Source organism: Zonotrichia albicollis, chromosome 3 (assembly GCF_047830755.1).
Source record: "Zonotrichia albicollis isolate bZonAlb1 chromosome 3, bZonAlb1.hap1, whole genome shotgun sequence".
Taxonomy (NCBI): domain Eukaryota; kingdom Metazoa; phylum Chordata; class Aves; order Passeriformes; family Passerellidae; genus Zonotrichia; species Zonotrichia albicollis.
This window is the reverse complement of record NC_133821.1, coordinates 27,818,792-27,845,083: the sequence shown is the minus strand read 5'-3', so window position 1 is coordinate 27,845,083 and position 26,292 is coordinate 27,818,792.

Here is a 26,292-nt window from a genome sequence, read left to right as displayed (position 1 = left end):
CATTGCAGAAAGGTTTTTACTAGTTTAGGCAAGGAGAAACTGTGCCTGCACAGAAAACATCTCCCATCGTGTGTTTCATGTAGCAGAGAGGTTTGCAGAGTGTTTTGCAAGAAGAAAAAAAAAGTTGTCCAGAACACCTTCCAACCGAATGTTCATGTGTTTGGAAAAGGTAGGAGTGTGGTAAGGTACTGTTTTCTATCAGTTTGCAAGCTGTGCACACTATCCCAGTGTTGTGCAGCTTCATTATTCACCTTTGCGAAGCAGCCGCTCTCTCCGGCTCGCGGAGACGAAGAAGCGGCTTCTTCGGGCAAAGGCGATTGTGCCGGTCACAGTGCACTCCAGTGCGGCGGCTTCTGACGAAATGTGCCCGGGACCGGCGCTTTGCTCCGGGGACATCCGTACCTTCTTCTTTCGGGACTTTTGTGGTCTACATCATTGCAAAAACCTTTTCCACTATGTCTGGCAAGGAGAAACTGTGCCTGCACAGAAAACATCTCCCATCGTGTTTTACATATTGCAGAGAGGTTTGCAGAGTGTTTTGCAAGAAGAAAAACAAAGTTGTCCAGAACACCTTCCAACCGAATGTTCATGTGTTTGGAAAAGGTAGGAGAGTGGTAAGGTACTGTTTTCTATCAGTTTGCAAGCTGCGCACACAATCCCAGTGATGTGCAGCTTCATTCTTCACCTTTCCGAAGCAGCCGCTCTCTCCGGCTCGCGGAGACGAAGAAGCGGCTTCTTCGCGCAAAGGCGATTGTGCCGGTCACAGTGCACTCCAGAGCGGCGGCTTCTGCCGAAATGTGCCCGGGACCGGCGCTTAGCTCCGGGTAGCTCCGTATCCTTCGTCTTTAGCGTCTTTTGTGGTCTACATCATTGCAAAAACCTTTTCCACTATGTCTGGCAAGGAGAAACTGTGCCTGCACAGAAAACATCTCCCATCGTGTGTTTCATGTAGCAGAGAGGTTTGCAGAGTGTTTTGCAAGAAGAAAAAAAAAGTTGTCCAGAACACCTTCCAACCGAATGTTCATGTGTTTGGAAAAGGTAGGAGTGTGGTAAGGTACTGTTTTCTCTCAGTTTGCAAGCTGTGCACACTATCCAAGTGTTGTGCAGCTTCATTCTTCACCTTTGCGAAGCAGCCGCACTCTCCGGCTCGCGGAGACGAAGAAGCGGCTTCTTCGAGCAAAGGCGATTGTGCCGGTCACAGTGCACTCCAGTGCGGCGGCTTCTGACGAAATGTGCCCGGGACCGGCGCTTAGCTCCGGGGAGCTCCGTACCTTCTTCTTTCGGGAGTTTTGTGGTCTACATCATTGCAGAAAGGTTTTTACTAGTTTAGGCAAGGAGAAACTGTGCCTGCACAGAAAACATCTCCCATCGTGTGTTTCATGTAGCAGAGAGGTTTGCAGAGTGTTTTGCAAGAAGAAAAACAAAGTTGTCCAGAACACCTTCCAACCGAATGTTCATGTGTTTGGAAAAGGTAGGAGAGTAGAAAGGTACTGTTTTCTCTCAGTTTGCAAGCTGTGCACACTGTCCCAGTGTTGTGCAGCTTCATTCTTCACCTTTCCGAAGCAGCCGCTCTCTCCGGCTCGCGGAGACGAAGAAGCGGCTTCTTCGAGCAAAAGCGATTGTGCCGGTCACAGTGCACTCCAGTGCGGCGGCTTCTGACGAAATGTGCCCGGGACCGGCGCTTAGCTCCGGGGAGCTCCGTATCCTTCGTCTTTAGCGTCTTTTGTGGTCTACATCATTGCAAAAACTTTTTCCACTATGTCTGGCAAGGAGAAACTGTGCCTGCACAGAAAACATCTCCCATCGTGTTTTACATATTGCAGAGAGGTTTGCAGAGTGTTTTGAAGAGGAAAAACAAAGTTGTCCAGAACACCTTCCAAACGAATGTTCATGTGTTTGGAAAAGGTAGGAGAGTGGTAAGGTACTGTTTTCTATCAGTTTGCAAGCTGCGCACACAATCCCAGTGTTGTGCAGCTTCATTCTCACCTTTGCGAAGCAGCCGCTCTCTCCGGCTCGCGGAGACGAAGAAGCGGCTTCTTCGAGCAAAGGTGATTGTGCCGGTCACAGTGCACTCCAGAGCGGCGGCTTCTGCCGAAATGTGCCTGGGACCGGCGCTTAGCTCCGGGGAGCTCCGTATCCTTCGTCTTTAGCGTCTTTTGTGGTCTACATCATTGCAGAAAGGTTTTTACTAGTTTAGGCAAGGAGAAACTGTGCCTGCACAGAAAACATCTCCCATCGTGTGTTTCATGTAGCAGAGAGGTTTGCAGAGTGTTTTGCAAGAAGAAAAACAAAGTTGTCCAGAACACCTTCCAACCGAATGTTCATGTGTTTGGAAAAGGTAGGAGTGTGGTAAGGTACTGTTTTCTATCAGTTTGCAAGCTGTGCACACTATCCCAGTGTTGTGCAGCTTCATTATTCACCTTTGCGAAGCAGCCGCTCTCTCCGGCTCGCGGAGACGAAGAAGCGGCTTCTTCGGGCAAAGGCGATTGTGCCGGTCACAGTGCACTCCAGTGCGGCGGCTTCTGACGAAATGTGCCCGGGACCGGCGCTTTGCTCCGGGGACATCCGTACCTTCTTCTTTCGGGACTTTTGTGGTCTACATCATTGCAAAAACCTTTTCCACTATGTCTGGCAAGGAGAAACTGTGCCTGCACAGAAAACATCTCCCATCGTGTGTTTCATGTAGCAGAGAGGTTTGCAGAGTGTTTTGCAAGAAGAAAAAACAAAGTTGTCCAGAACACCTTCCAACAGAATGTTCATGTTTTTGGAAAAGGTAGGAGTGTGGTAAGGTACTGTTTTCTATCAGTTTGCAAACTGCGCACACAATCCCAGTGTTTGCAGCTTCATTCTCACCTATGCGAAGCAGCCGCACAATCCGGCTCGCGGAGACGAAGAAGCGGCTTCTTCGCGCAAAGGCGATTGTGCCGGTCTCAGTGCACTCCAGAGCGGCGGCTTCTGCTGAAATGTGTTCGGGACCGGCGCTTAGCTCCGGGGACATCCGTACCTTCTTCTTTCGGGACTTTTGTGGTCTACATCATTGCAAAAACTTTTTTCCACTATGTCTGGCAAGGAGAAACTGTGCCTGCACAGAAAACATCTCCCATCGTGTTTTACATATTGCAGAGAGGTTTGCAGAGTGTTTTGCAAGAAGAAAAACAAAGTTGTCCAGAATACCTTCCAACCGAATGTTCATGTGTTTGGAAAAGGTAGGAGAGTGGTAAGGTACTGTTTTCTATCAGTTTGCAAGCTGCGCACACAATCCCAGTGATGTGCAGCTTCATTCTTCACCTTTCCGAAGCAGCCCCTCTCTCCGGCTCGCGGAGACGAAGAAGCGGCTTCTTCGAGCAAAGGCGATTGTGCCGGTCACAGTGCACACCAGTGCGGCGGCTTCTGCCGAAATGTGCCCGGGACCGGCGCTTAGCTCCGGGGAGCTCCGTATCCTTCGTCTTTAGCGTCTTTTATGGTCTACATCATTGCAGAAAGGTTTTTACTAGTTTAGGCAAGGAGAAACTGTGCCTGCACAGAAAACATCTCCCATCGTGTGTTTCATGTAGCAGAGAGGTTTGCAGAGTGTTTTGCAAGAAGAAAAACAAAGTTGTCCAAAACACCTTCCAACCGAATGTTCATGTTTTTGGAAAAGGTAGGAGTGTGGTAAGGTACTGTTTTCTATCAGTTTGCAAGCTGTGCACACTATCCCAGTGTTGTGCAGCTTCATTCTTCACCTTTCCGAAGCAGCCGCTCTCTCCGGCTCGCGGAGACGAAGAAGCGGCTTCTTCGCGCAAAGGCGATTGTGCCGGTCACAGTGCACTCCAGAGCGGCGGCTTCTGCCGAAATGTGCCCGGGACCGGCGCTTAGCTCCGGGTAGCTCCGTATCCTTCGTCTTTAGCGTCTTTTGTGGTCTACATCATTGCAAAAACCTTTTCCACTATGTCTGGCAAGGAGAAACTGTGCCTGCACAGAAAACATCTCCCATCGTGTTTTACATGTTGCAGAGAGGTTTGCAGAGTGTTATGCAGGAAGAAAAACAAAGTTGTCCGAAACACCTTCCAACGGAATGTTCATGTTTTTGGAAAAGGTAGGAGTGTGGTAAGGTACTGTTTTCTATCAGTTTGCAAGCTGCGCACACAATCCCAGTGTTGTGCAGCTTCATTCTCACCTATGCGAAGCAGCCGCACAATCCGGCTCACGGAGACGAAGAAGCGGCTTCTTCGCGCAAAGGCGATTGTGCCGGTCACAGTGCACTCCAGAGCGGCGGCTTCTGCCGAAATGTGCCCGGGACCGGCGCTTAGCCCCCGCGAGCTCCGTATCCTTCGTCTTTAGCGTCTTTTGTGGTCTACATCATCGCAAAAACCTTTTTCACAATGTCTGGCAAGGAGAAACTGTGCCTGCACAGAAAACATCTCCCATCGTGTTTTACATGTTGCAGAGAGGTTTGCAGAGTGTTTTGCAAGAAGAAAAACAAAGTTGTCCAGAACACCTTCCAACCGAATGTTCATGTGTTTGGAAAAGGTAGGAGTGTGGTAAGGTACTGTTTTCTATCAGTTTGCAAGCTGTGCACACTATCCCAGTGTTGTGCAGCTTCATTATTCACCTTTCCGAAGCAGCCGCTCTCTCCGGCTCGCGGAGACGAAGAAGCGGCTTCTTCGCGCAAAGGCGATTGTGCCGGTCACAGTGCACTCCAGAGCGGCGGCTTCTGCCGAAATGTGCCCGGGACCGGCGCTTAGCTCCAGGGACATCCGTACCTTCTTCTTTCGGGACTTTTGTGGTCTACATGATTGCAAAAACCTTTTCCACTATGTCTGGCAAGGAGAAACTGTGCCTGCACAGAAAACATCTCCCATCGTGTGTTTCATGTAGCAGAGAGGTTTGCAGAGTGTTTTGCAAGAAGAAAAACAAAGTTGTCCAGAACACCTTCCAACCGAATGTTCATGTGTTTGGAAAAGGTAGGAGTGTGGTAAGGTACTGTTTTCTCTCAGTTTGCAAGCTGTGCACACTATCCCAGTGTTGTGCAGCTTCATTCTTCACCTTTGCGAAGCAGCCGCACTCTCCGGCTCGCGGAGACGAAGAAGCGGCTTCTTCGAGCAAAGGCGATTGTGCCGGTCACAGTGCACTCCAGTGCGGCGGCTTCTGCCGAAATGTGCCCGGGACCGGCGCTTAGCTCCGGGGAGCTCCGTACCTTCTTCTTTCGGGACTTTTGTGGTCTACATCATTGCAGAAAGGTTTTTACTAGTTTAGGCAAGGAGAAACTGTGCCTGCACAGAAAACATCTCCCATCGTGTGTTTCATGTAGCAGAGAGGTTTGCAGAGTGTTTTGCAAGAAGAAAAACAAAGTTGTCCAGAACACCTTCCAACCGAATGTTCATGTGTTTGGAAAAGGTAGGAGTGTGGTAAGGTACTGTTTTCTATCAGTTTGCAAGCTGTGCACACTATGCCAGTGTTGTGCAGCTTCATTATTCACCTTTGAGAAGCAGCCGCTCTCTCCGGCTCGCGGAGACGAAGAAGCGGCTTCTTCGCGCAAAGGCGATTGTGCCGGTCAGAGTGCACTCCAGTGCGGCGGCTTCTGCCGAAATGTGCCCGGGACCGGCGCTTAGCTCCGGGGACATCCGTACCTTCTTCTTTCGGGACTTTTGTGGTCTACATCATTGCAGAAAGGTTTTTACTAGTTTAGGCAAGGAGAAACTGTGCCTGCACAGAAAAAATCTCCCATCGTGTGTTTCATGTAGCAGAGAGGTTTGCAGAGTGTTTTGCAAGAAGAAAAACAAAGTTGTCCAGAACACCTTCCAACCGAATGTTCATGTGTTTGGAAAAGGTAGGAGTGTGGTAAGGTACTGTTTTCTATCTGTTTGCAAGCTGCGCACCCAATCCCAGTGTTGTGCAGCTTCATTCTCACCTTCGCGAAGCAGCCGCACAATCCGGCTCGGTGACACGAAGAAGCGGCTTCTTCGAGCAAAGGTGATTGTGCCGGTCACAGTGCACTCCAGTGCGGCGGCTTCTGCCGAAATGTGCCTGGGACCGGCGCTTAGCTCCGGGTAGCTCCGTATCCTTCGTCTTTAGCGTCTTTTGTGGTCTACATCATTGCAGAAAGGTTTTTACTAGTTTAGGCAAGGAGAAACTGTGCCTGCACAGAAAACATCTCCCATCGTGTGTTTCATGTAGCAGAGAGGTTTGCAGAGTGTTTTGCAAGAAGAAAAACAAAGTTGTCCAGAACACCTTCCAACCGAATGTTCATGTGTTTGGAAAAGGTAGGAGTGTGGTAAGGTACTGTTTTCTATCAGTTTGCAAGCTGTGCACACTATCCCAGTGTTGTGCAGCTTCATTATTCACCTTTCCGAAGCACCCGCTCTCTCCGGCTCGCGGAGACGAAGAAGCTCCTTCTTCGCGCAAAGGCGATTGTGCCGGTCACAGTGCACTCCAGAGCGGCGGCTTCTGCCGAAATGTGCCCGGGACCGGCGCTTAGCTCCAGGGACATCCGTACCTTCTTCTTTCGGGACTTTTGTGGTCTACATCATTGGAAAAACCTTTTCCACTATGTCTGGCAAGGAGAAACTGTGCCTGCACAGAAAACATCTCCCATCGTGTGTTTCATGTAGCAGAGAGGTTTGCAGAGTGTTTTGCAAGAAGAAAAAAAAAGTTGTCCAGAACACCTTCCAACCGAATGTTCATGTGTTTGGAAAAGGTAGGAGTGTGGTAAGGTACTGTTTTCTCTCAGTTTGCAAGCTGTGCACACTATCCAAGTGTTGTGCAGCTTCATTCTTCACCTTTGCGAAACAGCCGCACTCTCCGGCTCGCGGAGACGAAGAAGCGGCTTCTTCGAGCAAAGGCGATTGTGCCGGTCACAGTGCACTCCAGTGCGGCGGCTTCTGACGAAATGTGCCCGGGACTGGCGCTTAGCTCCGGGGAGCTCCGTACCTTCTTCTTTCGGGAGTTTTGTGGTCTACATCATTGCAGAAATGTTTTTACTAGTTTAGGCAAGGAGAAACTGTGCCTGCACAGAAAACATCTCCCATCGTGTGTTTCATGTAGCAGAGAGGTTTGCAGAGTGTTTTGCAAGAAGAAAAACAAAGTTGTCCAGAACACCTTCCAACCGAATGTTCATGTGTTTGGAAAAGGTAGGAGTGTGGTAAGGTACTGTTTTCTCTCAGTTTGCAAGCTGTGCACACTATCCCAGTGTTGTGCAGCTTCATTCTTCACCTTTCCGAAGCAGCCGCTCTCTCCGGCTCGCGGAGACGAAGAAGCGGCTTCTTAGCGCAAAGGCGATTGTGCCGGTCACAGTGCACTCCAGTGCGGCGGCTTCTGACGAAATGTGCCCGGGACCGGCGCTTAGCTCCGGGGAGCTCCGTATCCTTCGTCTTTAGCGTCTTTTGTGGTCTACATCATTGCAAAAACTTTTTTCCACTATGTCTGGCAAGGAGAAACTGTGCCTGCACAGAAAACATCTCCCATCGTGTTTTACATGTTGCAGAGAGGTTTGCAGAGTGTTATGCAGGAAGAAAAACAAAGTTGTCCGAAACACCTTCCAACCGAATGTTCATGTGTTTGGAAAAGGTAGGAGTGTGGTAAGGTACTGTTTTCTATCAGTTTGCAAGCTGTGCACACTATCCCAGTGTTGTGCAGCTTCATTCTCACCTTTGCGAAGCAGCCGCACAATCCGGCTCGGTGACACGAAGAAGCGGCTTCTTCGCGCAAAGGCGATTGTGCCGGTCTCAGTGCACTCCAGAGCGGCGGCTTCTGACGAAATGTGCCCGGGACCGGCGCTTAGCTCCGGGGACATCCGTACCTTCTTCTTTCGGGAGTTTTGTGGTCTACATCATTGCAAAAACTTTTTCCACTATGTTAGGCAAGGAGAAACTGTGCCTGCACAGAAAACATCTCCCATCGTGTTTTACATATTGCAGAGAGGTTTGCAGAGTGTTTTGCAAGAAGAAAAACAAAGTTGTCCAGAACACCTTCCAACCGAATGTTCATGTGTTTGGAAAAGGTAGGAGTGTGGTAAGGTACTGTTTTCTATCAGTTTGCAAGCTGTGCACACTATCCCAGTGTTGTGCAGCTTCATTATTCACCTTTCCGAAGCAGCCGCTCTCTCCGGCTCGCGGAGACGAAGAAGCGGCTTCTTCGCGCAAAGGCGATTGTGCCGGTCACAGTGCACTCCAGAGCGGCGGCTTCTGCCGAAATGTGCCCGGGACCGGCGCTTAGCTCCAGGGACATCCGTACCTTCTTCTTTCGGGACTTTTGTGGTCTACATGATTGCAAAAACCTTTTCCACTATGTCTGGCAAGGAGAAACTGTGCCTGCACAGAAAACATCTCCCATCGTGTGTTTCATGTAGCAGAGAGGTTTGCAGAGTGTTTTGCAAGAAGAAAAACAAAGTTGTCCAGAACACCTTCCAACCGAATGTTCATGTGTTTGGAAAAGGTAGGAGTGTGGTAAGGTACTGTTTTCTCTCAGTTTGCAAGCTGTGCACACTATCCAAGTGTTGTGCAGCTTCATTCTTCACCTTTGCGAAGCAGCCGCACTCTCCGGCTCGCGGAGACGAAGAAGCGGCTTCTTCGAGCAAAGGCGATTGTGCCGGTCACAGTGCACTCCAGTGCGGCGGCTTCTGCCGAAATGTGCCCGGGACCGGCGCTTAGCTCCGGGGAGCTCCGTACCTTCTTCTTTCGGGAGTTTTGTGGTCTACATCATTGCAGAAAGGTTTTTACTAGTTTAGGCAAGGAGAAACTGTGCCTGCACAGAAAACATCTCCCATCGTGTGTTTCATGTAGCAGAGAGGTTTGCAGAGTGTTTTGCAAGAAGAAAAACAAAGTTGTCCAGAACACCTTCCAACCGAATGTTCATGTGTTTGGAAAAGGTAGGAGTGTGGTAAGGTACTGTTTTCTATCAGTTTGCAAGCTGTGCACACTATGCCAGTGTTGTGCAGCTTCATTATTCACCTTTGAGAAGCAGCCGCTCTCTCCGGCTCGCGGAGACGAAGAAGCGGCTTCTTCGCGCAAAGGCGATTGTGCCGGTCAGAGTGCACTCCAGTGCGGCGGCTTCTGCCGAAATGTGCCCGGGACCGGCGCTTAGCTCCGGGGACATCCGTACCTTCTTCTTTCGGGACTTTTGTGGTCTACATCATTGCAGAAAGGTTTTTACTAGTTTAGGCAAGGAGAAACTGTGCCTGCACAGAAAAAATCTCCCATCGTGTGTTTCATGTAGCAGAGAGGTTTGCAGAGTGTTTTGCAAGAAGAAAAACAAAGTTGTCCAGAACACCTTCCAACCGAATGTTCATGTGTTTGGAAAAGGTAGGAGTGTGGTAAGGTACTGTTTTCTATCTGTTTGCAAGCTGCGCACCCAATCCCAGTGTTGTGCAGCTTCATTCTCACCTTCGCGAAGCAGCCGCACAATCCGGCTCGGTGACACGAAGAAGCGGCTTCTTCGAGCAAAGGTGATTGTGCCGGTCACAGTGCACTCCAGTGCGGCGGCATCTGCCGAAATGTGCCTGGGACCGGCGCTTAGCTCCGGGTAGCTCCGTATCCTTCGTCTTTAGCGTCTTTTGTGGTCTACATCATTGCAGAAAGGTTTTTACTAGTTTAGGCAAGGAGAAACTGTGCCTGCACAGAAAACATCTCCCATCGTGTGTTTCATGTAGCAGAGAGGTTTGCAGAGTGTTTTGCAAGAAGAAAAACAAAGTTGTCCAGAACACCTTCCAACCGAATGTTCATGTGTTTGGAAAAGGTAGGAGTGTGGTAAGGTACTGTTTTCTATCAGTTTGCAAGCTGTGCACACTATCCCAGTGTTGTGCAGCTTCATTATTCACCTTTCCGAAGCACCCGCTCTCTCCGGCTCGCGGAGACGAAGAAGCTCCTTCTTCGCGCAAAGGCGATTGTGCCGGTCACAGTGCACTCCAGAGCGGCGGCTTCTGCCGAAATGTGCCCGGGACCGGCGCTTAGCTCCAGGGACATCCGTACCTTCTTCTTTCGGGACTTTTGTGGTCTACATCATTGGAAAAACCTTTTCCACTATGTCTGGCAAGGAGAAACTGTGCCTGCACAGAAAACATCTCCCATCGTGTGTTTCATGTAGCAGAGAGGTTTGCAGAGTGTTTTGCAAGAAGAAAAAAAAAGTTGTCCAGAACACCTTCCAACCGAATGTTCATGTGTTTGGAAAAGGTAGGAGTGTGGTAAGGTACTGTTTTCTCTCAGTTTGCAAGCTGTGCACACTATCCAAGTGTTGTGCAGCTTCATTCTTCACCTTTGCGAAACAGCCGCACTCTCCGGCTCGCGGAGACGAAGAAGCGGCTTCTTCGAGCAAAGGCGATTGTGCCGGTCACAGTGCACTCCAGTGCGGCGGCTTCTGACGAAATGTGCCCGGGACCGGCGCTTAGCTCCGGGGAGCTCCGTACCTTCTTCTTTCGGGAGTTTTGTGGTCTACATCATTGCAGAAATGTTTTTACTAGTTTAGGCAAGGAGAAACTGTGCCTGCACAGAAAACATCTCCCATCGTGTGTTTCATGTAGCAGAGAGGTTTGCAGAGTGTTTTGCAAGAAGAAAAACAAAGTTGTCCAGAACACCTTCCAACCGAATGTTCATGTGTTTGGAAAAGGTAGGAGTGTGGTAAGGTACTGTTTTCTCTCAGTTTGCAAGCTGTGCACACTATCCCAGTGTTGTGCAGCTTCATTCTTCACCTTTCCGAAGCAGCCGCTCTCTCCGGCTCGCGGAGACGAAGAAGCGGCTTCTTAGCGCAAAGGCGATTGTGCCGGTCACAGTGCACTCCCGTGCGGCGGCTTCTGACGAAATGTGCCCGGGACCGGCGCTTAGCTCCGGGGAGCTCCGTATCCTTCGTCTTTAGCGTCTTTTGTGGTCTACATCATTGCAAAAACTTTTTTCCACTATGTCTGGCAAGGAGAAACTGTGCCTGCACAGAAAACATCTCCCATCGTGTTTTACATGTTGCAGAGAGGTTTGCAGAGTGTTTTGCAAGAAGAAAAACAAAGTTGTCCGAAACACCTTCCAACCGAATGTTCATGTGTTTGGAAAAGGTAGGAGTGTGGTAAGGTACTGTTTTCTATCAGTTTGCAAGCTGTGCACACTATCCCAGTGTTGTGCAGCTTCATTCTCACCTTTGCGAAGCAGCCGCACAATCCGGCTCGGTGACACGAAGAAGCGGCTTCTTCGCGCAAAGGCGATTGTGCCGGTCTCAGTGCACTCCAGAGCGGCGGCTTCTGACGAAATGTGCCCGGGACCGGCGCTTAGCTCCGGGGACATCCGTACCTTCTTCTTTCGGGAGTTTTGTGGTCTACATCATTGCAAAAACTTTTTCCACTATGTTAGGCAAGGAGAAACTGTGCCTGCACAGAAAACATCTCCCATCGTGTTTTACATATTGCAGAGAGGTTTGCAGAGTGTTTTGCAAGAAGAAAAACAAAGTTGTCCAGAACACCTTCCAACCGAATGTTCATGTGTTTGGAAAAGGTAGGAGTGTGGTAAGGTACTGTTTTCTCTCAGTTTGCAAGCTGCGCACACAATCCCAGTGATGTGCAGCTTCATTCTTCACCTTTCCGAAGCAGCCGCTCTCTCCGGCTCGCGGAGACGAAGAAGCGGCTTCTTCGAGCAAAGGCGATTGTGCCGGTCACAGTGCACACCAGTGCGGTGGCTTCTGCCGAAATGTGCCCGGGACCGGCGCTTAGCTCCGGGGAGCTCCGTATCCTTCGTCTTTAGCGTCTTTTGTGGTCTACATCATTGCAGAAAGGTTTTTACTAGTTTAGGCAAGGAGAAACTGTGCCTGCACAGAAAACATCTCCCATCGTGTGTTTCATGTAGCAGAGAGGTTTGCAGAGTGTTTTGCAAGAAGAAAAACAAAGTTGTCCAAAACACCTTCCAACCGAATGTTCATGTGTTTGGAAAAGGTAGGAGTGTGGTAAGGTACTGTTTTCTATCAGTTTGCAAGCTGTGCACACTATGCCAGTGTTGTGCAGCTTCATTATTCACCTTTGAGAAGCAGCCGCTCTCTCCGGCTCGCGGAGACGAAGAAGCGGCTTCTTCGCGCAAAGGCGATTGTGCCGGTCACAGTGCACTCCAGAGCGGCGGCTTCTGCCGAAATGTGCCCGGGACCGGCGCTTAGCTCCGGGGACATCCGTACCTTCTTCTTTCGGGACTTTTGTGGTCTACATCATTGCAGAAAGGTTTTTACTAGTTTAGGCAAGGAGAAACTGTGCCTGCACAGAAAAAATCTCCCATCGTGTGTTTCATGTAGCAGAGAGGTTTGCAGAGTGTTTTGCAAGAAGAAAAACAAAGTTGTCCAGAACACCTTCCAACCGAATGTTCATGTGTTTGGAAAAGGTAGGAGTGTGGTAAGGTACTGTTTTCTATCTGTTTGCAAGCTGCGCACCCAATCCCAGTGTTGTGCAGCTTCATTCTCACCTTCGCGAAGCAGCCGCACAATCCGGCTCGGTGACACGAAGAAGCGGCTTCTTCGAGCAAAGGTGATTGTGCCGGTCACAGTGCACTCCAGTGCGGCGGCTTCTGCCGAAATGTGCCTGGGACCGGCGCTTAGCTCCGGGTAGCTCCGTATCCTTCGTCTTTAGCGTCTTTTGTGGTCTACATCATTGCAGAAAGGTTTTTACTAGTTTAGGCAAGGAGAAACTGTGCCTGCACAGAAAACATCTCCCATCGTGTGTTTCATGTAGCAGAGAGGTTTGCAGAGTGTTTTGCAAGAAGAAAAACAAAGTTGTCCAGAACACCTTCCAACCGAATGTTCATGTGTTTGGAAAAGGTAGGAGTGTGGTAAGGTACTGTTTTCTATCAGTTTGCAAGCTGTGCACACTATCCCAGTGTTGTGCAGCTTCATTATTCACCTTTCCGAAGCACCCGCTCTCTCCGGCTCGCGGAGACGAAGAAGCTCCTTCTTCGCGCAAAGGCGATTGTGCCGGTCACAGTGCACTCCAGAGCGGCGGCTTCTGCCGAAATGTGCCCGGGACCGGCGCTTAGCTCCAGGGACATCCGTACCTTCTTCTTTCGGGACTTTTGTGGTCTACATCATTGGAAAAACCTTTTCCACTATGTCTGGCAAGGAGAAACTGTGCCTGCACAGAAAACATCTCCCATCGTGTGTTTCATGTAGCAGAGAGGTTTGCAGAGTGTTTTGCAAGAAGAAAAAAAAAGTTGTCCAGAACACCTTCCAACCGAATGTTCATGTGTTTGGAAAAGGTAGGAGTGTGGTAAGGTACTGTTTTCTCTCAGTTTGCAAGCTGTGCACACTATCCAAGTGTTGTGCAGCTTCATTCTTCACCTTTGCGAAACAGCCGCACTCTCCGGCTCGCGGAGACGAAGAAGCGGCTTCTTCGAGCAAAGGCGATTGTGCCGGTCACAGTGCACTCCAGTGCGGCGGCTTCTGACGAAATGTGCCCGGGACCGGCGCTTAGCTCCGGGGAGCTCCGTACCTTCTTCTTTCGGGAGTTTTGTGGTCTACATCATTGCAGAAATGTTTTTACTAGTTTAGGCAAGGAGAAACTGTGCCTGCACAGAAAACATCTCCCATCGTGTGTTTCATGTAGCAGAGAGGTTTGCAGAGTGTTTTGCAAGAAGAAAAACAAAGTTGTCCAGAACACCTTCCAACCGAATGTTCATGTGTTTGGAAAAGGTAGGAGTGTGGTAAGGTACTGTTTTCTCTCAGTTTGCAAGCTGTGCACACTATCCCAGTGTTGTGCAGCTTCATTCTTCACCTTTCCGAAGCAGCCGCTCTCTCCGGCTCGCGGAGACGAAGAAGCGGCTTCTTAGCGCAAAGGCGATTGTGCCGGTCACAGTGCACTCCCGTGCGGCGGCTTCTGACGAAATGTGCCCGGGACCGGCGCTTAGCTCCGGGGAGCTCCGTATCCTTCGTCTTTAGCGTCTTTTGTGGTCTACATCATTGCAAAAACTTTTTTCCACTATGTCTGGCAAGGAGAAACTGTGCCTGCACAGAAAACATCTCCCATCGTGTTTTACATGTTGCAGAGAGGTTTGCAGAGTGTTATGCAGGAAGAAAAACAAAGTTGTCCGAAACACCTTCCAACCGAATGTTCATGTGTTTGGAAAAGGTAGGAGTGTGGTAAGGTACTGTTTTCTATCAGTTTGCAAGCTGTGCACACTATCCCAGTGTTGTGCAGCTTCATTATTCACCTTTGCGAAGCAGCCGCACAATCCGGCTCGGTGACACGAAGAAGCGGCTTCTTCGCGCAAAGGCGATTGTGCCGGTCACAGTGCACTCCAGTGCGGCGGCTTCTGACGAAATGTGCCCGGGACCGGCGCTTAGCTCCGGGGACATCCGTACCTTCTTCTTTCGGGAGTTTTGTGGTCTACATCATTGCAAAAACTTTTTCCACTATGTTAGGCAAGGAGAAACTGTGCCTGCACAGAAAACATCTCCCATCGTGTTTTACATATTGCAGAGAGGTTTGCAGAGTGTTTTGCAAGAAGAAAAACAAAGTTGTCCAGAACACCTTCCAACCGAATGTTCATGTGTTTGGAAAAGGTAGGAGTGTGGTAAGGTACTGTTTTCTCTCAGTTTGCAAGCTGCGCACACAATCCCAGTGATGTGCAGCTTCATTCTTCACCTTTCCGAAGCAGCCGCTCTCTCCGGCTCGCGGAGACGAAGAAGCGGCTTCTTCGAGCAAAGGCGATTGTGCCGGTCACAGTGCACTCCAGAGCGGCGGCTTCTGCCGAAATGTGCCCGGGACCGGCGCTTAGCTCCGGGGAGCTCCGTATCCTTCGTCTTTAGCGTCTTTTATGGTCTACATCATTGCAGAAAGGTTTTTACTAGTTTAGGCAAGGAGAAACTGTGCCTGCACAGAAAACATCTCCCATCGTGTGTTTCATGTAGCAGAGAGGTTTGCAGAGTGTTTTGCAAGAAGAAAAACAAAGTTGTCCAAAACACCTTCCAACCGAATGTTCATGTTTTTGGAAAAGGTAGGAGTGTGGTAAGGTACTGTTTTCTATCAGTTTGCAAGCTGTGCACACTATCCCAGTGTTGTGCAGCTTCATTCTTCACCTTTCCGAAGCAGCCGCTCTCTCCGGCTCGCGGAGACGAAGAAGCGGCTTCTTCGCGCAAAGGCGATTGTGCCGGTCACAGTGCACTCCAGAGCGGCGGCTTCTGCCGAAATGTGCCCGGGACCGGCGCTTAGCTCCAGGGACATCCGTACCTTCTTCTTTCGGGACTTTTGTGGTCTACATCATTGCAAAAACCTTTTCCACTATGTCTGGCAAGGAGAAACTGTGCCTGCACAGAAAACATCTCCCATCGTGTGTTTCATGTAGCAGAGAGGTTTGCAGAGTGTTTTGCAAGAAGAAAAACAAAGTTGTCCAGAACACCTTCCAACCGAATGTTCATGTGTTTGGAAAAGGTAGGAGAGTGGTAAGGTACTGTTTTCTATCAGTTTGCAAGCTGTGCACACTATCCCAGTGTTGTGCAGCTTCATTCTCACATTTGCGAAGCAGCCGCACAATCCGGCTCGGTGACACGAAGAAGCGGCTTCTTCGAGCAAAGGCGATTTTGCCGGTCACAGTGCACTCCAGTGCGGCGGCTTCTGACGAAATGTGCCCGGGACCGGCGCTTAGCTCCGGGTAGCTCCGTATCCTTCGTCTTTAGCGTCTTTTGTGGTCTACATCATTGCAAAAACCTTTTCCACTATGTCTGGCAAGGAGAAACTGTGCCTGCACAGAAAACATCTCCCATCGTGTTTTACATGTTGCAGAGAGGTTTGCAGAGTGTTATGCAGGAAGAAAAACAAAGTTGTCCGAAACACCTTCCAACGGAATGTTCATGTTTTTGGAAAAGGTAGGAGTGTGGTAAGGTACTGTTTTCTATCAGTTTGCAAGCTGCGCACACAATCCCAGTGTTGTGCAGCTTCATTCTCACCTATGCGAAGCAGCCGCACAATCCGGCTCACGGAGACGAAGAAGCGGCTTCTTCGCGCAAAGGCGATTGTGCCGGTCACAGTGCACTCCAGAGCGGCGGCTTCTGCCGAAATGTGCCCGGGACCGGCGCTTAGCCCCCGCGAGCTCCGTATCCTTCGTCTTTAGCGTCTTTTGTGGTCTACATCATCGCAAAAACCTTTTTCACAATGTCTGGCAAGGAGAAACTGTGCCTGCACAGAAAACATCTCCCATCGTGTTTTACATGTTGCAGAGAGGTTTGCAGAGTGTTTTGCAAGAAGAAAAACAAAGTTGTCCAGAACACCTTCCAACCGAATGTTCATGTGTTTGGAAAAGGTAGGAGTGTGGTAAGGTACTGTTTTCTATCAGTTTGCAAGCTGTGCACACTATCCCAGTGTTGTGCAGCTTCATTATTCACCTTTCCGAAGCACCCGCTCTCTCCGGCTCGCGGAGACGAAGAAGCGGCTTCTTCGCGCAAAGGCGATTGTGCCGGTCACAGTGCACTCCAGAGCGGCGGCTTCTGCCGAAATGTGCCCGGGACCGGCGCTTAGCTCCAGGGACATCCGTACCTTCTTCTTTCGGGACTTTTGTGGTCTACATCATTGGAAAAACCTTTTCCACTATGTCTGGCAAGGAGAAACTGTGCCTGCACAGAAAACATCTCCCATCGTGTGTTTCATGTAGCAGAGAGGTTTGCAGAGTGTTTTGCAAGAAGAAAAAAAAAGTTGTCCAGAACACCTTCCAACCGAATGTTCATGTGTTTGGAAAAGGTAGGAGTGTGGTAAGGTACTGTTTTCTCTCAGTTTGCAAGCTGTGCACACTATCCAAGTGTTGTGCAGCTTCATTCTTCACCTTTGCGAAGCAGCCGCACTCTCCGGCTCGCGGAGACGAAGAAGCGGCTTCTTCGAGCAAAGGCGATTGTGCCGGTCACAGTGCACTCCAGTGCGGCGGCTTCTGACGAAATGTGCCCGGGACCGGCGCTTAGCTCCGGGGAGCTCCGTACCTTCTTCTTTCGGGAGTTTTGTGGTCTACATCATTGCAGAAAGGTTTTTACTAGTTTAGGCAAGGAGAAACTGTGCCTGCACAGAAAACATCTCCCATCGTGTGTTTCATGTAGCAGAGAGGTTTGCAGAGTGTTTTGCAAGAAGAAAAACAAAGTTGTCCAGAACACCTTCCAACCGAATGTTCATGTGTTTGGAAAAGGTAGGAGAGTAGAAAGGTACTGTTTTCTCTCAGTTTGCAAGCTGTGCACACTATCCCAGTGTTGTGCAGCTTCATTCTTCACCTTTCCGAAGCAGCCGCTCTCTCCGGCTCGCGGAGACGAAGAAGCGGCTTCTTCGAGCAAAAGCGATTGTGCCGGTCACAGTGCACTCCAGTGCGGCGGCTTCTGACGAAATGTGCCCGGGACCGGCGCTTAGCTCCGGGGAGCTCCGTATCCTTCGTCTTTAGCGTCTTTTGTGGTCTACATCATTGCAAAAACTTTTTCCACTATGTCTGGCAAGGAGAAACTGTGCCTGCACAGAAAACATCTCCCATCGTGTTTTACATATTGCAGAGAGGTTTGCAGAGTGTTTTGAAGAGGAAAAACAAAGTTGTCCAGAACACCTTCCAACCGAATGTTCATGTTTTTGGAAAAGGTAGGAGTGTGGTAAGGTACTGTTTTCTATCAGTTTGCAAACTGCGCACACAATCCCAGTGTTTGCAGCTTCATTCTCACCTATGCGAAGCAGCCGCACAATCCGGCTCGCGGAGACGAAGAAGCGGCTTCTTCGCGCAAAGGCGATTGTGCCGGTCTCAGTGCACTCCAGAGCGGCGGCTTCTGCTGAAATGTGCCCGGGACCGGCGCTTAGCTCCGGGGACATCCGTACCTTCTTCTTTCGGGACTTTTGTGGTCTACATCATTGCAAAAACTTTTTTCCACTATGTCTGGCAAGGAGAAACTGTGCCTGCACAGAAAACATCTCCCATCGTGTTTTACATATTGCAGAGAGGTTTGCAGAGTGTTTTGCAAGAAGAAAAACAAAGTTGTCCAGAACACCTTCCAACCGAATGTTCATGTGTTTGGAAAAGGTAGGAGAGTGGTAAGGTACTGTTTTCTATCAGTTTGCAAGCTGCGCACACAATCCCAGTGATGTGCAGCTTCATTCTTCACCTTTCCGAAGCAGCCGCTCTCTCCGGCTCGCGGAGACGAAGAAGCGGCTTCTTCGAGCAAAGGCGATTGTGCCGGTCACAGTGCACACCAGTGCGGCGGCTTCTGCCGAAATGTGCCCGGGACCGGCGCTTAGCTCCGGGGAGCTCCGTATCCTTCGTCTTTAGCGTCTTTTATGGTCTACATCATTGCAGAAAGGTTTTTACTAGTTTAGGCAAGGAGAAACTGTGCCTGCACAGAAAACATCTCCCATCGTGTGTTTCATGTAGCAGAGAGGTTTGCAGAGTGTTTTGCAAGAAGAAAAACAAAGTTGTCCAAAACACCTTCCAACCGAATGTTCATGTTTTTGGAAAAGGTAGGAGTGTGGTAAGGTACTGTTTTCTATCAGTTTGCAAGCTGTGCACACTATCCCAGTGTTGTGCAGCTTCATTCTTCACCTTTCCGAAGCAGCCGCTCTCTCCGGCTCGCGGAGACGAAGAAGCGGCTTCTTCGCGCAAAGGCGATTGTGCCGGTCACAGTGCACTCCAGAGCGGCGGCTTCTGCCGAAATGTGCCCGGGACCGGCGCTTAGCTCCGGGTAGCTCCGTATCCTTCGTCTTTAGCGTCTTTTGTGGTCTACATCATTGCAAAAAACTTTTCCACTATGTCTGGCAAGGAGAAACTGTGCCTGCACAGAAAACATCTCCCATCGTGTGTTTCATGTAGCAGAGAGGTTTGCAGAGTGTTTTGCAAGAAGAAAAAAAAAGTTGTCCAGAACACCTTCCAACCGAATGTTCATGTGTTTGGAAAAGGTAGGAGTGTGGTAAGGTACTGTTTTCTCTCAGTTTGCAAGCTGTGCACACTATCCAAGTGTTGTGCAGCTTCATTCTTCACCTTTGCGAAGCAGCCGCACTCTCCGGCTCGCGGAGACGAAGAAGCGGCTTCTTCGCGCAAAGGCGATTGTGCCGGTCACAGTGCACTCCAGTGCGGCGGCTTCTGCCGAAATGTGCCCGGGACCGGCGCTTAGCTCCGGGGAGCTCCGTACCTTCTTCTTTCGGGAGTTTTGTGGTCTACATCATTGCAGAAAGGTTTTTACTAGTTTAGGCAAGGAGAAACTGTGCCTGCACAGAAAACATCTCCCATCGTGTGTTTCATGTAGCAGAGAGGTTTGCAGAGTGTTTTGCAAGAAGAAAAACAAAGTTGTCCAGAACACCTTCCAACCGAATGTTCATGTGTTTGGAAAAGGTAGGAGAGTAGAAAGGTACTGTTTTCTATCAGTTTGCAAGCTGTGCACACTATCCCAGTGTTGTGCAGCTTCATTCTTCACCTTTCCGAAGCAGCCGCTCTCTCCGGCTCGCGGAGACGAAGAAGCGGCTTCTTCGAGCAAAAGCGATTGTGCCGGTCACAGTGCACTCCAGTGCGGCGGCTTCTGACGAAATGTGCCCGGGACCGGCGCTTAGCTCCGGGGAGCTCCGTATCCTTCGTCTTTAGCGTCTTTTGTGGTCTACATCATTGCAAAAACTTTTTCCACTATGTCTGGCAAGGAGAAACTGTGCCTGCACAGAAAACATCTCCCATCGTGTTTTACATATTGCAGAGAGGTTTGCAGAGTGTTTTGAAGAGGAAAAACAAAGTTGTCCAGAACACCTTCCAAACGAATGTTCATGTGTTTGGAAAAGGTAGGAGAGTGGTAAGGTACTGTTTTCTATCAGTTTGCAAGCTGCGCACACAATCCCAGTGTTGTGCAGCTTCATTCTCACCTTTGCGAAGCAGCCGCTCTCTCCGGCTCGCGGAGACGAAGAAGCGGCTTCTTCGAGCAAAGGTGATTGTGCCGGTCACAGTGCACTCCAGAGCGGCGGCTTCTGCCGAAATGTGCCTGGGACCGGCGCTTAGCTCCGGGGAGCTCCGTATCCTTCGTCTTTAGCGTCTTTTGTGGTCTACATCATTGCAGAAAGGTTTTTACTAGTTTAGGCAAGGAGAAACTGTGCCTGCACAGAAAACATCTCCCATCGTGTGTTTCATGTAGCAGAGAGGTTTGCAGAGTGTTTTGCAAGAAGAAAAACAAAGTTGTCCAGAACACCTTCCAACCGAATGTTCATGTGTTTGGAAAAGGTAGGAGTGTGGTAAGGTACTGTTTTCTATCAGTTTGCAAGCTGTGCACACTATCCCAGTGTTGTGCAGCTTCATTATTCACCTTTGCGAAGCAGCCGCTCTCTCCGGCTCGCGGAGACGAAGAAGCGGCTTCTTCGGGCAAAGGCGATTGTGCCGGTCACAGTGCACTCCAGTGCGGCGGCTTCTGACGAAATGTGCCCGGGACCGGCGCTTAGCTCCGGGGAGCTCCGTATCCTTCGTCTTTAGCGTCTTTTGTGGTCTACATCATTGCAAAAAGGTTTTTACTAGTTTAGGCAAGGAGAAACTGTGCCTGCACAGAAAACATCTCCCATCGTGTGTTTCATGTAGCAGAGAGGTTTGCACAGTGTTTTGCAAGAAGAAAAAAAAAGTTGTCCAGAACACCTTCCAACCGAATGTTCATGTGTTTGGAAAAGGTAGGAGTGTGGTAAGGTACTGTTTTCTATCAGTTTGCAAGCTGTGCACACTATCCCAGTGATGTGCAGCTTCATTCTTCACCTTTCCGAAGCAGCCGCTCTCTCCGGCTCGCGGAGACGAAGAAGCGGCTTCTTCGAGCAAAGGCGATTGTGCCCGTCACAGTGCACTCCAGTGCGGCGGCTTCTGACGAAATGTGCCTGGGACCGGCGCTTAGTTCCGGGGAGCTCCGTACCTTCTTCTTTCGGGAGTTTTGTGGTCTACATCATTGCAGAAAGGTTTTTACTAGTTTATGCAAGGAGAAACTGTGCCTGCACAGAAAACATCTCCCATCGTGTGTTTCATGTAGCAGAGAGGTTTGCAGAGTGTTTTGCAAGAAGAAAAACAAAGTTGTCCAGAACACCTTCCAATCGAATATTCATGTGTTTGGAAAAGGTAGGAGTGTGGTAAGGTACTGTTTTCTATCAGTTTGCAAGCTGCGCACACAATCCCAGTGATGTGCAGCTTCATTCTTCACCTTTCCGAAGCAGCCGCTCTCTCCGGCTCGCGGAGACGAAGAAGCGGCTTCTTCGAGCAAAGCCAATTGTGCCCGTCACAGTGCACTCCTGTGCGGCGGCTTCTGACGAAATGTGCCCGGGACCGGCGCTTAGCTCCGGGGAGCTCCGTATCCTTCGTCTTTAGCGTCTTTTGTGGTCTACATCATTGCAGAAAGGTTTTTACTAGTTTAGGCAAGGAGAAACTGTGCCTGCACAGAAAACATCTCCCATCGTGTGTTTCATGTAGCAGAGAGGTTTGCAGAGTGTTTTGCAAGAAGAAAAACAAAGTTGTCCAGAACACCTTCCAACCGAATGTTCATGTGTTTGGAAAAGGTAGGAGAGTGGTAAGGTGCTGTTTTCTATCAGTTTGCAAGCTGTGCACACTATCCCAGTGTTGTGCAGCTTCATTATTCACCTTTGCGAAGCAGCCGCTCTCTCCGGCTCGCGGAGACGAAGAAGCGGCTTCTTAGCGCAAAGGCGATTGTGCCGGTCACAGTGCACTCCAGTGCGGCAGCTTCTGCCGATATGTGCCCGGGACCGGCGCTTAGCTCCGGGGAGCTCCGTATCCTTCGTCTTTAGCGTCTTTTGTGGTCTACATCATTGCAGAAAGGTTTTTACTAGTTTAGGAAAGGAGAAACTGTGCCTGCACAGAAAACATCTCCCATCGTGTGTTTCATGTAGCAGAGAGGTTTGCAGAGTGTTTTGCAAGAAGAAAAACAAAGTTGTCCAGAACACCTTCCAACCGAATGTTCATGTGTTTGGAAAAGGTAGGAGTGTGGTAAGGTACTGTTTTCTATCAGTTTGCAAGCTGTGCACACTATCCCAGTGTTGTGCAGCTTCATTATTCACCTTTCCGAAGCACCCGCTCTCTCCGGCTCGCGGAGACGAAGAAGCGGCTTCTTCGCGCAAAGGCGATTGTGCCGGTCACAGTGCACTCCAGAGCGGCGGCTTCTGCCGAAATGTGCCCGGGACCGGCGCTTAGCTCCAGGGACATCCGTACCTTCTTCTTTCGGGACTTTTGTGGTCTACATCATTGGAAAAACCTTTTCCACTATGTCTGGCAAGGAGAAACTGTGCCTGCACAGAAAACATCTCCCATCGTGTGTTTCATGTAGCAGAGAGGTTTGCAGAGTGTTTTGCAAGAAGAAAAACAAAGTTGTCCAGAACACCTTCCAATCGAATGTTCATGTGTTTGGAAAAGGTAGGAGTGTGGTAAGGTACTGTTTTCTATCAGTTTGCAAGCTGCGCACACAATCCCAGTGATGTGCAGCTTCATTCTTCACCTTTCCGAAGCAGCCGCTCTCTCCGGCTCGCGGAGACGAAGAAGCGGCTTCTTCGAGCAAAGCCGATTGTGCCCGTCACAGTGCACTCCAGTGCGGCGGCTTCTGACGAAATGTGCCCGGGACCGGCGCTTAGCTCCGGGGAGCTCCGTACCTTCTTCTTTCGGGAGTTTTGTGGTCTACATCATTGCAGAAAGGTTTTTACTAGTTTAGGCAAGGAGAAACTGTGCCTGCACAGAAAACATCTCCCATCGTGTGTTTCATGTAGCAGAGAGGTTTGCAGAGTGTTTTGCAAGAAGAAAAACAAAGTTGTCCAGAACACCTTCCAACCGAATGTTCATGTGTTTGGAAAAGGCAGGAGTGTGGTAAGGTACTGTTTTCTCTCAGTTTGCAAGCTGTGCACACTATCCCAGTGTTGTGCAGCTTCATTATTCACCTTTCCGAAGCACCCGCTCTCTCCGGCTCGCGGAGACGAAGAAGCGGCTTCTTCGCGCAAAGGCGATTGTGCCGGTCACAGTGCACTCCAGAGCGGCGGCTTCTGCCGAAATGTGCCCGGGACCGGCGCTTAGCTCCAGGGACATCCGTACCTTCTTCTTTCGGGACTTTTGTGGTCTACATCATTGCAAAAACCTTTTCCACTATGTCTGCAAAGGAGAAACTGTGCCTGCACAGAAAACATCTCCCATCGTGTTTTACATGTTGCAGAGAGGTTTGCAGAGTGTTTTGCAAGAAGAAAAACAAAGTTGTCCAGAACACCTTCCAACCGAATGTTCATGTGTTTGGAAAAGGTAGGAGTGTGGTAAGGTACTGTTTTCTATCAGTTTGCAAGCTGTGCACACTATCCCAGTGTTGTGCAGCTTCATTATTCACCTTTCCGAAGCACCCGCTCTCTCCGGCTCGCGGAGACGAAGAAGCGGCTTCTTCGCGCAAAGGCGATTGTGCCGGTCACAGTGCACTCCAGAGCGGCGGCTTCTGCCGAAATGTGCCCGGGACCGGCGCTTAGCTCCGGGGACATCCGTACCTTCTTCTTTCGGGACTTTTGTGGTCTACATCATTGGAAAAACCTTTTCCACTATGTCTGGCAAGGAGAAACTGTGCCTGCACAGAAAACATCTCCCATCGTGTTTTACATATTGCAGAGAGGTTTGCAGAGTGTTTTGCAAGAAGAAAAAACAAAGTTGTCCAGAACACCTTCCAACAGAATGTTCATGTTTTTGGAAAAGGTAGGAGTGTGGTAAGGTACTGTTTTCTATCAGTTTGCAAACTGCGCACACAATCCCAGTGTTTGCAGCTTCATTCTCACCTATGCGAAGCAGCCGCACAATCCGGCTCGCGGAGACGAAGAAGCGGCTTCTTCGCGCAAAGGCGATTGTGCCGGTCTCAGTGCACTCCAGAGCGGCGGCTTCTGCTGAAATGTGCCCGGGACCGGCGCTTAGCTCCGGGGACATCCGTACCTTCTTCTTTCGGGACTTTTGTGGTCTACATCATTGCAAAAACTTTTTTCCACTATGTCTGGCAAGGAGAAACTGTGCCTGCACAGAAAACATCTCCCATCGTGTTTTACATATTGCAGAGAGGTTTGCAGAGTGTTTTGCAAGAAGAAAAACAAAGTTGTCCAGAACACCTTCCAACCGAATGTTCATGTGTTTGGAAAAGGTAGGAGAGTGGTAAGGTACTGTTTTCTATCAGTTTGCAAGCTGCGCACACAATCCCAGTGATGTGCAGCTTCATTCTTCACCTTTCCGAAGCAGCCGCTCTCTCCGGCTCGCGGAGACGAAGAAGCGGCTTCTTCGAGCAAAGGCGATTGTGCCGGTCACAGTGCACACCAGTGCGGCGGCTTCTGCCGAAATGTGCCCGGGACCGGCGCTTAGCTCCGGGGAGCTCCGTATCCTTCGTCTTTAGCGTCTTTTATGGTCTACATCATTGCAGAAAGGTTTTTACTAGTTTAGGCAAGGAGAAACTGTGCCTGCACAGAAAACATCTCCCATCGTGTGTTTCATGTAGCAGAGAGGTTTGCAGAGTGTTTTGCAAGAAGAAAAACAAAGTTGTCCAAAACACCTTCCAACCGAATGTTCATGTTTTTGGAAAAGGTAGGAGTGTGGTAAGGTACTGTTTTCTATCAGTTTGCAAGCTGTGCACACTATCCCAGTGTTGTGCAGCTTCATTCTTCACCTTTCCGAAGCAGCCGCTCTCTCCGGCTCGCGGAGACGAAGAAGCGGCTTCTTCGCGCAAAGGCGATTGTGCCGGTCACAGTGCACTCCAGAGCGGCGGCTTCTGCCGAAATGTGCCCGGGACCGGCGCTTAGCTCCGGGTAGCTCCGTATCCTTCGTCTTTAGCGTCTTTTGTGGTCTACATCATTGCAAAAACCTTTTCCACTATGTCTGGCAAGGAGAAACTGTGCCTGCACAGAAAACATCTCCCATCGTGTGTTTCATGTAGCAGAGAGGTTTGCAGAGTGTTTTGCAAGAAGAAAAAAAAAGTTGTCCAGAACACCTTCCAACCGAATGTTCATGTGTTTGGAAAAGGTAGGAGTGTGGTAAGGTACTGTTTTCTCTCAGTTTGCAAGCTGTGCACACTATCCAAGTGTTGTGCAGCTTCATTCTTCACCTTTGCGAAGCAGCCGCACTCTCCGGCTCGCGGAGACGAAGAAGCGGCTTCTTCGCGCAAAGGCGATTGTGCCGGTCACAGTGCACTCCAGTGCGGCGGCTTCTGCCGAAATGTGCCCGGGACCGGCGCTTAGCTCCGGGGAGCTCCGTACCTTCTTCTTTCGGGAGTTTTGTGGTCTACATCATTGCAGAAAGGTTTTTACTAGTTTAGGCAAGGAGAAACTGTGCCTGCACAGAAAACATCTCCCATCGTGTGTTTCATGTAGCAGAGAGGTTTGCAGAGTGTTTTGCAAGAAGAAAAACAAAGTTGTCCAGAACACCTTCCAACCGAATGTTCATGTGTTTGGAAAAGGTAGGAGAGTAGAAAGGTACTGTTTTCTCTCAGTTTGCAAGCTGTGCACACTATCCCAGTGTTGTGCAGCTTCATTCTTCACCTTTCCGAAGCAGCCGCTCTCTCCGGCTCGCGGAGACGAAGAAGCGGCTTCTTCGAGCAAAAGCGATTGTGCCGGTCACAGTGCACTCCAGTGCGGCGGCTTCTGACGAAATGTGCCCGGGACCGGCGCTTAGCTCCGGGGAGCTCCGTATCCTTCGTCTTTAGCGTCTTTTGTGGTCTACATCATTGCAAAAACTTTTTCCACTATGTCTGGCAAGGAGAAACTGTGCCTGCACAGAAAACATCTCCCATCGTGTTTTACATATTGCAGAGAGGTTTGCAGAGTGTTTTGAAGAGGAAAAACAAAGTTGTCCAGAACACCTTCCAAACGAATGTTCATGTGTTTGGAAAAGGTAGGAGTGTGGTAAGGTACTGTTTTCTATCAGTTTGCAAGCTGCGCACACTATCCCAGTGTTGTGCAGCTTCATTCTCACCTTTGCGAAGCAGCCGCTCTCTCCGGCTCGCGGAGACGAAGAAGCGGCTTCTTCGAGCAAAGGTGATTGTGCCGGTCACAGTGCACTCCAGAGCGGCGGCTTCTGCCGAAATGTGCCTGGGACCGGCGCTTAGCTCCGGGGAGCTCCGTATCCTTCGTCTTTAGCGTCTTTTGTGGTCTACATCATTGCAGAAAGGTTTTTACTAGTTTAGGCAAGGAGAAACTGTGCCTGCACAGAAAACATCTCCCATCGTGTGTTTCATGTAGCAGAGAGGTTTGCAGAGTGTTTTGCAAGAAGAAAAACAAAGTTGTCCAGAACACCTTCCAACCGAATGTTCATGTGTTTGGAAAAGGTAGGAGTGTGGTAAGGTACTGTTTTCTATCAGTTTGCAAGCTGTGCACACTATCCCAGTGTTGTGCAGCTTCATTATTCACCTTTGCGAAGCAGC